Source organism: Gadus morhua, chromosome 16 (assembly GCF_902167405.1).
Source record: "Gadus morhua chromosome 16, gadMor3.0, whole genome shotgun sequence".
NCBI lineage: Eukaryota > Metazoa > Chordata > Actinopteri > Gadiformes > Gadidae > Gadus > Gadus morhua.
The window spans coordinates 25,590,436-25,601,419 of record NC_044063.1 but is presented as its reverse complement, the minus strand read 5'-3'; the positions used below and the strand labels follow the sequence as shown (position 1 = coordinate 25,601,419).

Below are 10,984 nucleotides of genomic sequence, written 5' to 3'. Positions count from 1 at the left end.
ATCAAGTCTTTCTCAAAACAGTGCTCCAGTGGCCCAATCGGTCAGCGCGCGGTACGTATAATACAGTAACCTGCACAAAGACATGCCGAGGTTGTGAGTTCGAGCCTCACCTGCAGCAAGTATTGGCTTTGTTGAAGATAGTTTAGGACAACTGGACTTCTTCTGTAAAGTAAAAATGTTAAATGTGTAACATGACATAACAATTTTGGTTCAAGCCATGATTACATCTCTTGGACTCTGCATGGCTTCAAATCGAACATCGACCACACATAGTGAATGTTGGTTTAATCCAGGCTTCTGTCAATAAGACAGAATTTATTCATGTGAACAGATTGTTACTTTACAGAAGAAGTCCAATAGTCCTTAACAAAGCTAAAGCTTGCTCCAGGTGAGGCTTGAACTCACAACCTCGGCATGACTTGGTGCAGGTTACTGTCTTATAAGTACCGCGCGCTGACCGATTGTGCCACTGGAGCACTATCAGATCAACACTTGAAGATTATTTTACAATTTTCTAAACATCAAACCAAAACCAACTTGGTCAACAACTTCGGTTTCACACAAAGGCAAAACTGAAAATTATAATTGTGTTACATGATCTGATATTAAGGGTTCCAAGTCTATGATTAGATCTCATGGACTCTGGCTTCAAATAAAGTGAGGATTGGTTTAAGAACAGTTTTGTAAATGAGACATAGTTTGCTGTTGTGAACAGATTGTAACTTTACACAAGTCCATTCGTCTTAACTATCGTCAAAGCTTAAGCTTGCATCGTAAATCAGACGGCACTTGCTGGAAATCCAACTCCTCAACTATGTTTAACAAAAATCATTAAGCTTTATCCATGTGAGGCTCTAACCCACAACCTCGTCGTGTCTTGGTGCAGGTTACTGTCGTATAAGTACCACGCGCTGACCGATTACCCCAATGGAGCACTGTTTTGATGCAGACTTGAACATTAAACCAAAACTTGCTAGGCCAACCGCTTTGGTTTTACACAAAGAGAAATGAGAAAATGAGTAAGTTGATCTGTTATAATTGGTTCAAGTCTATGATTAGATCTCTTGGACTCTGGCCTCAAATCAAACATACACAAAAAATAGGGTGGGTTATTTTAAACAAAGCTTTTGTAAATCATACAGAATTTGCTTGTGTGCACAGATTGTTACTTTACAGAAGAAGTCGAATAGTCCTCAACATTTTTAACAAAGTTGTTCCAGGTGATTCTCGAACTCACAACCTCGGCATGACTTGTTGCAGGTTACTGTCTTTCAAGTACCACGCACCGACCGATTGCTCCACTGGAGCTCAGAGAAAGTACAACAAGAACTTACAAATCAAAACGTAGTCTTTTAATTGTCCGCCTGTGAAATAATATCTCCTCCGGAATTGGGACCTTCATGTTTAGTTCTTTCAACAAATAAGATGAGAGTATAAGTCCATTAATCGTATACTGTTTGATTACGCCACGGGAGCGTTGGTTAAAAAGTGCAGATGACCTCGAGAAAAAGAACAACCTTGAAACAAAGGCTTTAGTATGCTGCATAATACAACCCTTCGCCTAAGTGGAGTTGTGTTTATGTACTATGAGTGAAAGTAAACATTGTGTTCAACGAATAATTCACTCAAACGTGGACTACTCGGGAATGGCTAAACATACAGATGATCAACTCATATCAATGGAAACATTAGGATGTACTGTTCGTTTTGATATCTGACTTGTCATATTTGGACGAGGGATCTATGACGTTCTGTGCTGAGAAGTATGGATTGTGCAGGCGGACGGCTGATGCAACCGGATAAAAGTTAATTTCTCTAGTTTCATTTGATATGTGTATGTTGTCTGTGTGGTATCTCCTTGATAAGCAATTAAGCTGAGAACAAAGGAAGACACTAGGCGTCGTTCTAAGAGGCGTTTCTAGGAGAGCTGGGTTGGGGGCAGGGGGGGCTAGAGGGGGGCCCATCCTCTGACTAGGAGGGGCCATGGCCCTCACTGCCCCCACCCCCCCCCCGCCACGCCCCTGCGGAGAACTATGTCCAGTCAATGCCAGCTCGATTAATAGAGCGCAACAGTGTGGTTCCGGAAGTAAAAGTCCCCTTCATTTTCATCATGGAGGTTTTGGATTAAAAGCCTTAATGTCGTAACCACCATGTGTGTGTGTGTGTGTGTGGTTTACCTACAACCAGCAACAGGACGTCAACGGATCGTTCCACATAGACCAAGGCAAGGACCAGAGGAATGAGAGCACACTGACAGGTTTGTCTGAAACACATGCACACACAAACACACACACACACACACACACACACACACACACACACACACACACACACACACACAAACACACACACACACACACACACACACACACACACACACACTGTGTGTGTGTGCGTGTGTGACACATAGACACTGACTCTAGCTTGCACGCATGGTGACACACACACACACACACACACACACACACACACACACACACACACACACACACACACACACAAACACACACACAGACACCGACTCTAGCTTGCACACATGGTGACACACACACACACACACACACACACACACACACACACACTGAGTGACACTGACACTTACTCTAGCTCGCGCACAGTGACACACACACACACACACACACGCACACACACACAAACACAGAGACAAAGACGGAGAGAGAGAGGACAGATGGAGAGAGAGAGGGACAGACACAGAGAGAGAGACAGACAGACAGAGAGAGAGACAGAGAGAGAGAGAGACAGACAGACAGAGAGAGAGAGGGACAAGAGATAGAGAGGACAGAGACAAGTGAGAGAGGGTAGGCACAGCGATAAAAAAATCTGGGTGTTGATGAGATAAAAATATGCAACCACCGTATCCATATTTTAACACCAACCAGACAAACACGTCTGCTTTTAGTGAGTCAGGGCTAAAAATACTGACATAATTAAATTGACCACTAGGGGGCAACAAAAGTCCGGTTCCTCACTGAGCCAATGGCCCCATGTGGCGCAAGAAGGGCCCATGCTAGCATACCAGACCCTTCACACCTTCACATTACCTGGTGATAAACATGCATGATATGGGCTGTGGACCACACAGGGCGTGTGCGTTTTTGTGTGTGTATGTGTGTCTGCCCCAGTTGATCTACAAGAATGACACTCTCAAACTTGTGTTTAAATATCAAGAGTTGATCAAAGACAAACTAATAGCCTGACTAGTCTTTCTTGACCCCACTGTGAGTGTTAATGCAAATGTTTGGGTATAAAACATATATAGACTTGGAAACAGCTGATGGACTTGGGAGAACAAATTTAAAATGGTGACTTTGTGAACACAAGTGTGTTTTTTAGTCTAGTTTTTGTATTAAAGTAATATTCTTATTTCAGTGGTTTCCATTTGAGTTATTAAAAGGCCTATTCTAAAGAGTTCAATAAAAAAAAATCCAGTTGCCTGCGACGACGAATCAACATCAGGTGCCACCTCTGGCCAGCGGAACCCGACCGGCCTTTGTGACATCACCGCCTCTATATAAGTCCCCGCTCCTCAGTCCAGTCCTCAGTGGTGATCAGAGAGCAACGAAGAGCAGCCATATCAATAACCAGTGACAGCAACAAACTGTGAGATCCACTATGGGGAAGAACAGACGAATCAAGAGACAGGAGGGAGACCAGGAGACCCTGTGTGGGGACTCCTCGTCGTCCCCCGGAGAACATCGTCCGGCACAGGTGAGGAAGGAGAGGACACGCACGCCGACCGCACATGCACACTTTGAGTCTGCAGACGCACATTTGTATTCTGTAAAAACTTGTGGTTGTACATGATTATATTAAGTTAGGGTCCAACTGACTTTTGTCCAAAATAAGTGCAGGCAACACACACCAACACACACATACACTCAAACTCCCACACACACAAACACACACACACACACACACCCACCCACACACACGATTGAACACATTTAATATCAGTGCATTATAAAAAATATATATGATATATATATGATATATAAATATGTTTATGCATGTTTTTCTTGAACTTTTTCTATTGGAAAATACATCAAAATTATTGATTTATGCTTCAGCATATTTTTGCCATTTCCAAAAGAATGTATACCCAAACATTCCGCCTCTGGCCAGCGGAACGCGGCAGCCCTCTGACATCACAGGGCCACGCTCCTATATAAGACAATAATAATAATAATAACCTTTATTTATGAAGCGCTTTTCTACACAGAGCTACAAAGTGCTTTACAGATAAAAAGAAAGAAAGCAAAACAACCAAACAAAAATATATGTCAAGGAATAACTGTATCACAGGTCTTTTTTTTTTTTTTTTTTTACAATTAGAAAAAAAAAATACAATCAAGGAAAAGTGTACCAGGCAAAACATAGAAAATAACATTTAACTCCAATAAACCCTTTAAAAGGTACAGGTGGGACTTAAGGAGGGACTTAATGATGTCACCGAATCAGCTATTTTCTCAGGCAATGCATTCTAAAGCTTTGGGACTGACACAGAAAAAGACCCCTTTAGCAGCTAGCCGGGACTCAGGAATAGTGAGTCAAATATAAGTCACCGCTCCTCAGTGCCGTGCTCAGTGGTGATCAGAGAGCGGAGCGATGAGCGTTACCTGGTGATCAGAGAGCGAGCACAGCGGCCAGTGAGCCAAGTTAGCAAAGAGCGAGGGAACTATGGAGAAGAGAGGGGCGAGGAAACCTTAACGGTGACGATCTCCTCCGACAGGAGGAAGAGGCCACCCCCGATCCGGACTCCTCCTCCCCCTCTCTGGACCCCCCCCCGCCCCATCAGGTCTCCACCTCGTCACAAAACAAAGAACGTCTGAGACAGGTGAGGAAGGAGAGAACACCAACACGGATACGGAGCGACTGAGACGTCTTTGTGTTTCCTGTCGTGGGTCTTCAGTGTCGGTTCGTGTTTGACCCGAAGAGTTCCTGATGCCGTGTGTTTGTGTCCTAGGTGGTGATCAGATGGATGGAGACAAATGAGGAGGCGAATGACCCGGACCAAGGCCAGACCCCCCCGGACCGAGGCCAGACCCCCCCGGACCAAGGCCAGACCCCCCCGAAACCAGGGCCAGACCGCCCCAGACGAAGACCAGACCGCCCCGGACCAGGGCCAGACCGCGCCGGACGAAGACCAGACCCCCCCGGACCAAGGCCAGACCGCCCTGGACCAAGACCAGACCGCCGATGAACCTGGTGAGTTTGCGCATTGTTGTTTTTACCTGCTTGCGTGTGTGTGTGTGTGTTTACCTGCTTGCGTGTGTGTGTGTGTGTGTGTGTAGCTGCTTGTATGTGTGTGCATGTGTGCGTGTGCATGTGTGCGTGCATGCGTGTAAGTGTGTGTGCGTGTTATACGTCAGAATAATCACAAAACATTGACTGAGCAACTCTCACACTCACGTCACTAAAACAGACCCCATAGCAGCAACAAACACACAGCAGCCACTATGGTCGTCACTAAACACAGTTCTGTCGTTCATTTTGGACAGAACCCCAACACCAGGGAGAAGGCTCAGGCCCTTTGGTGGCCTGGCTGTCTCAGACTGCAGACGGGCCCCCCAGGAAGGACCTGGCCCAGGTGGTGGGGAACCTGAAGGTCCGGGTGAAGGGAGTCAGGAAGCTGAGGGTGGAACCAGCAACCATGGACCCAGGCCAGACCGCCCAGGACCCAAACCAGCTCCCCAATGTGCCTGGTGAGCTGGCTGCATTGTGTTTACCTGCTTGTGTGTGTGTTTACCTGCTTGTGTGTGTGAGTTTACCTGCTTGTGTGTGTGTTTACCTGCTTGTGTGTGTGTGTTTACCTGCTTGTGTGTGTGTGTGTGTGTTTACCTGCTTGTGTGTGTGTGTTTACCTGCTTGTGTGTGTGTTTACCTGCTTGTGTGTGTGTTTACCTGCTGGTGTGTGTGTTTACCTGCTTGTGTGTGTGTTTACCTGCTTGTGTGTGTTTACCTGCTTGTGTGTGTGTCTACCTGCTGGTGTGTGTGTTTACCTGCTTGTGTGTGTGTTTACCTGCTTGTGTGTGTGTTTACCTGCTTGTGTGTGTGTCTACCTGCTTGTGTGTGTGTTTACCTGCTTGTGTGTGTGTTTACCTGCTTGTGTGTGTGTTTACCTGCTTGTGTGTGTGTCTACCTGCTTGTGTGTGTGTTTACCTGCTTGTGTGTGTGTTTACCTGCTTGTGTGTGTGTGTTTACCTGCTTGTGTGTGTGTTTACCAGACAGCCCCCCCACAAAGGCCCTGGCCCAGGTCATGGGGAACCTGAGGTTCCGGGTGAAGGGCCTCAAAAAGAAGAGGGTTCAACCAGCAACCACCTCCCGGCTTGATGAGGAGAAGCCTTTGAGCCGCCCTTCAGGCCGGAGCCCCTTCCCTGGCCAGACCGACCTGGACCAAGACCAGACCGCCCCGGAACCAAGCCAGACCGCCCCGGACCAAGGCCAGACCGCCCCGGACCAAGGCCAGACCGCCAATGAACCTGGTGAGTTTGCGCATTGTTGTTTTTACCTGTTTGTGTGTGTGTTTACCTGCTTGCGTGTGTGTGTGTGTGTGTGTGTGTGTGTGTGTGTGTGTGTGTGTGTGTGTGTAGTGTGGCATTCCCCCGGTGCCACGCCCCCTGTTCGGGAGAGTCGAGGCCGGGATATACCGCCGGTGGCCAACAGCCGGCGAGAAAACCCCGACCTCCGGAGAGCCGCAATCGGGGAAACGAGGAACACCTGGGCGGGAGGCACCCAGGTGTTAAAAGGAGGCCACCAGCCGACAGAAGGGGGAGAGTCGAGTGGAAGAGAGGACGACGCAGAGGACCGAGACCCCGCACAGTGAGCCGCACGGCGGACACGTGGACCACGACTCGAGCAACCCCCCGTCTTTGATGTGCAGCGTGCGCCTGTGAAACTATTGATACCGAGTGTAATAAACCGCCGTTTGAGGCTTTGGACCCTCACACCCTGCCTGGTCCTTGCTTTGAGCCCTTCTACCCAACCGAGTTACCACATATGGTGGAGAATGCGGGCAACTCGGTCCACGTACGGCTCCCGGTAAGGACCCCACCCCGCGTTTTGGCAGTGGCTCTTCGTTTTTGGATTTTTTCTTTTTTTTTCCCCTCCTTCCCGGTGCGGTTCCTCCGTTCGCGGAGGTGAATACCCGCGGACGTAGATGCAGAACCCCGGGACAGCCGCAGGACCAGCCGGCCCGAGAGAGTCGGACCCCAGCCTGGCCCTGCTGACGGAGGCGGTGCTCCGCCTGACCCAGCAGGCCACCCGCGACCCGCCGACCACCGCCCCGACGAGTCGGCTCACAAAGCTAGGACCCGACGACGATGTCGAGGCCTTCCTAGAAACATTTGAGCAGGTGGCAACCCGGGAGAGGTGGCCAGAGGCCCAGTGGGCCTATATAGTGGCCCCGTTTTTAACCGGACCCGCCCAGCAGGCGAGTCAGGACCTCAACCCCGGGGACGCGGGCCTATATCCCGCACTCAAGGCGGCCGTCTTGGCCTACTATGGACATAGCCTTGCTGCGAAGGCCCTCAATTTCCACGAGTGGACGTTCGACGTCCAAGGACCCGTACGGACCCAGGTGGCCCACCAATGTCGGCTAGCCCGGAGGTGGCTGGTGGACGGAGCGGGACCCAGCCCCGTGGATCGGGTCGTGGTGGACAACGTCGTGCGACAGCTGCCCCCCGACACCCGGAGGGTGCTGGCCCACCACCACCCTGAGACCGTGGACGACCTCGTGCGCCAGCTGGAGAACTGGCAGGTGGCCCAGCGGCTGGCGGCGGGCCCGAGGCCAAACCCCCAGGCCACCCGGAGAGAGACTCCAACACCGCCGTCGAGGACCCGGCCGTCCACCCCGCCCCGAGAACGAGGGGAACCCGAGACCCGGCGCTGCTACCACTGCGGACAACGGGGACACCTGGTCCGGGACTGTCCCGACCGACAGGACGTCCCCATGCCCTCCGCCTGCACTGCCCCGAGAGACCGCCCCACCTGTATGCTGGCGACCTGCTGGACACAGGGCGACAAGGACTCCCCCACCGTCCCCATCAAGGTGATGCACCAGGACACCCATGCCCTGCTGGACACGGGGAGTGCCGTGACCCTGGTGAGGGCCGACCTAGCCGGGGGCAGACCGGGAACCCCGATGCAGGTCTCCTGCGTACACGGCGACACCCGGACGTACGAAACCTGCCACGTGGTAGTACGCACACCACAGGGGGTCTTCGTCGCCCGGGCCGGGATAGTACCGACCCTTCCGGTGCCGTTCCTGATCGGCCGGGACTGCCCCATCTTCACCCGCTTTTGGAGCTCCATGAGGGGGAACCGAGGGGGACGAGAGCCGCACCGTCCCGCCGGCCGAAGCGGACGCCCGGCCCAGCGAGGGGCAAGGCGCCCGCCGACGCGAGAGTCCGGGTCGGAGTCCGGACCCGCCCCGACGACCGCCGCCGACCACGGACCAGCACTGGGAGCGACCCGCCGACCGACCGCCACGCGGACCGAGACGGACGACTCGCCGGGTTCCGGAGGAGAGGGTCCGTCGGCACCGGGAAGCCCGCCCCGATCTACCGGGGACCAGGTACGCCCAGTACCGGGAGACGGAGCCGGGCCCAGCTCCGACACCGTTACCGCCTCCGAGAGGGGGAACACCCCCGAGGAGCCCGAGAGCTCCCCCCTAACTGAGCTATCGGACTTCGCCCAGGCCGGAGGGGAGAACTCGGCCCGACCGGGACAGTTCGCTACGGCCCAGCATCGGGACGATGCCCTGCGGCACGCGTGGGGACATGTGGTCGCCCACGACGGTCAGGTGAGGGACTCAGTGAGCCACCTGACCCACCCCCACTTCTGCACTCAGCGGGGGTTGCTGTACAGGGTCGACGTGCGCGAGGGGGAGGTAATACAACAACTGGTGGTACCGCGACCCTACGTGTCTAAGGTTTTGTTCATGGCCCACACACATTTGCTCGGCGCACATCTGGGCATGGACAAAACGCGAGAGCGGGTGGTGGCGCGGTTCTATTGGCCCGGGGTTCGTAGAGACGTAGCGCGTTACTGCCAGGAGTGTCCCGACTGCCAGCGCGTAGCCCCGCGGGCAGTGGAGCGGAGCCCGCTCATACCGATGCCCATTATTGAGACCCCCTTCGAAAGAATAGCGTTGGACATTGTAGGACCCCTCCCCAGGACGAGCCGGGGTCATCGATATCTCCTCGTCATATTAGATTATGCGACCCGATACCCCGAGGCCCTCCCACTGCGTGCGGCGACTAGCAAGGCGGTAGCCCGAGAACTAGTGCTACTCTTTAGCCGGGTGGGGCTCCCAAAGGAGATCCTCACCGATCAAGGCTCGTGTTTCATGTCCCGCGTAGTCAAGGAGCTACTAAAACTGCTACAGGTCTCCCAGCTCCGGACCTCGGTATATCACCCGCAGACGGACGGGCTAGTCGAGCGGTTCAACCAGACCATCAAACGGATGCTCAAGAAGAGCATCGAGGCGGACGGGAAGAACTGGGACCAGTTACTTCCCCACGTCCTCTTCGCCATTCGTGAGGTGCCCCAGGCTTCCACGGGGTTCTCGCCCTTCGAACTCCTTTATGGGAGGAGGCCCCGTGGAATACTGGACCTGGCGAAGGAGGCGTGGGAGAGTCATCCCTCTCCACACCGGACCACCATCGAACATGTGGAGCTCGTCAGGGACCGAATGGCCAAGGTCTGGCCCATAGTCCGAGACCACCTCACCCGTGCACAACAGGCCCAAGCGCGCGTGTATAACAGGGGGGCGCGCGTGCGGAACTTCCGACCGGGCGACCGGGTCTTAGTGCTGGTTCCAACCAGCGAGTGCAAGTTTCTCGCGAAATGGCAGGGGCCGTACGAGGTGGTAGAGGCCGTGGGGCCCGTCAACTACAAGGTGAGGCAACCCGGGAGACGCAAGCCCACCCAGGTTTATCATGTGAATCTATTAAAACAGTGGCGGGGTGGGGACGACCCTCCCCTACGGGCCCCCATGGCCTTGATGGTTCGGCCCGCGATCCCTGAGGTCCCGATGGGGACCGACCTCAGCCCCGCACAGAGACAAGAACTCGGGGAGCTGGTGCTGCAGAGCCGGGACGTGTTTTCGGACGTGCCCGGGCGGACCTCGGTGATCTCTCATGAGATCCGGACCGCTCCGGGGGTGACGGTTCGGATCCCGCCCTACCGGGTACCCGAGTCCCGGCGCAACGCCATCCGAGCTGAGGTGGAGCGGATGCTGAAACTGGGGGTAATTGAGGAATCCCGTAGCGCCTGGGCTAGCCCTATTGTGCTGGTGCCCAAGCCGGACGGGACCCACCGGTTCTGTAATGACTTCCGCCGGCTAAATGAAGTGTCTGACTTTGACTCCTACCCCATGCCTAGAGTAGACGAGCTGATCGAGCGGCTGGGACCGGCCCGGTACCTGTCCACGCTGGACCTAACCAAGGGGTACTGGCAGGTCCCCCTGGCACCGTCGTCCCGGGAGAAGACGGCCTTCGCGACGCCGGGGGGCCTGTTTCAGTACACTGTTCTGCCCTTTGGTGTCCACGGGGCCCCCGCTACGTTCCAGCGGATGATGGACCAGGTCCTAAGGCCGCACAGCAGTTACGCCGCGGCATATATCGATGATATAATCATCCACAGCGCCAGCTGGGACGAACACGTCAAGCACGTGCGGGCCGTGCTTAACGGCCTACGGGCGGCCGGGCTTACCGCAAACCCTGCAAAGTGCAGGTTGGGGCGGGAGGAGACGGCCTATTTGGGGTACCGGGTGGGGAGGGGGAACGTGCGACCCCAGGAGGACAAGGTGGCGGCTATCCGGGAGTGGCCCCAACCCCAGACCAAGAAGCAGGTGAGATCGTTCCTGGGGCTGGTGGGGTATTACCAGCGTTTTATCCCGGGGTATGCCACCCTAGCCTGCCCCCTGAACGACCTCACCCGGAAGGCCCTCCCGGATAGGGTCC

At 53.9% G+C, this 10,984-nt stretch overlaps 1 non-coding gene across 1 annotated transcript; it reads right to left on the bottom strand.

Annotated features, from left to right (window-relative positions):
• Positions 1 to 380: 380 nt before the first annotated feature.
• trnai-uau (transfer RNA isoleucine (anticodon UAU)) lies at positions 381 to 476 on the bottom strand. Its single transcript has 2 exons — positions 439 to 476; positions 381 to 416 (listed from the first exon to the last, which is right to left on the bottom strand). It is a non-coding gene; the product is annotated as a tRNA-Ile (tRNA).
• Positions 477 to 10,984: the final 10,508 nt, after the last annotated feature.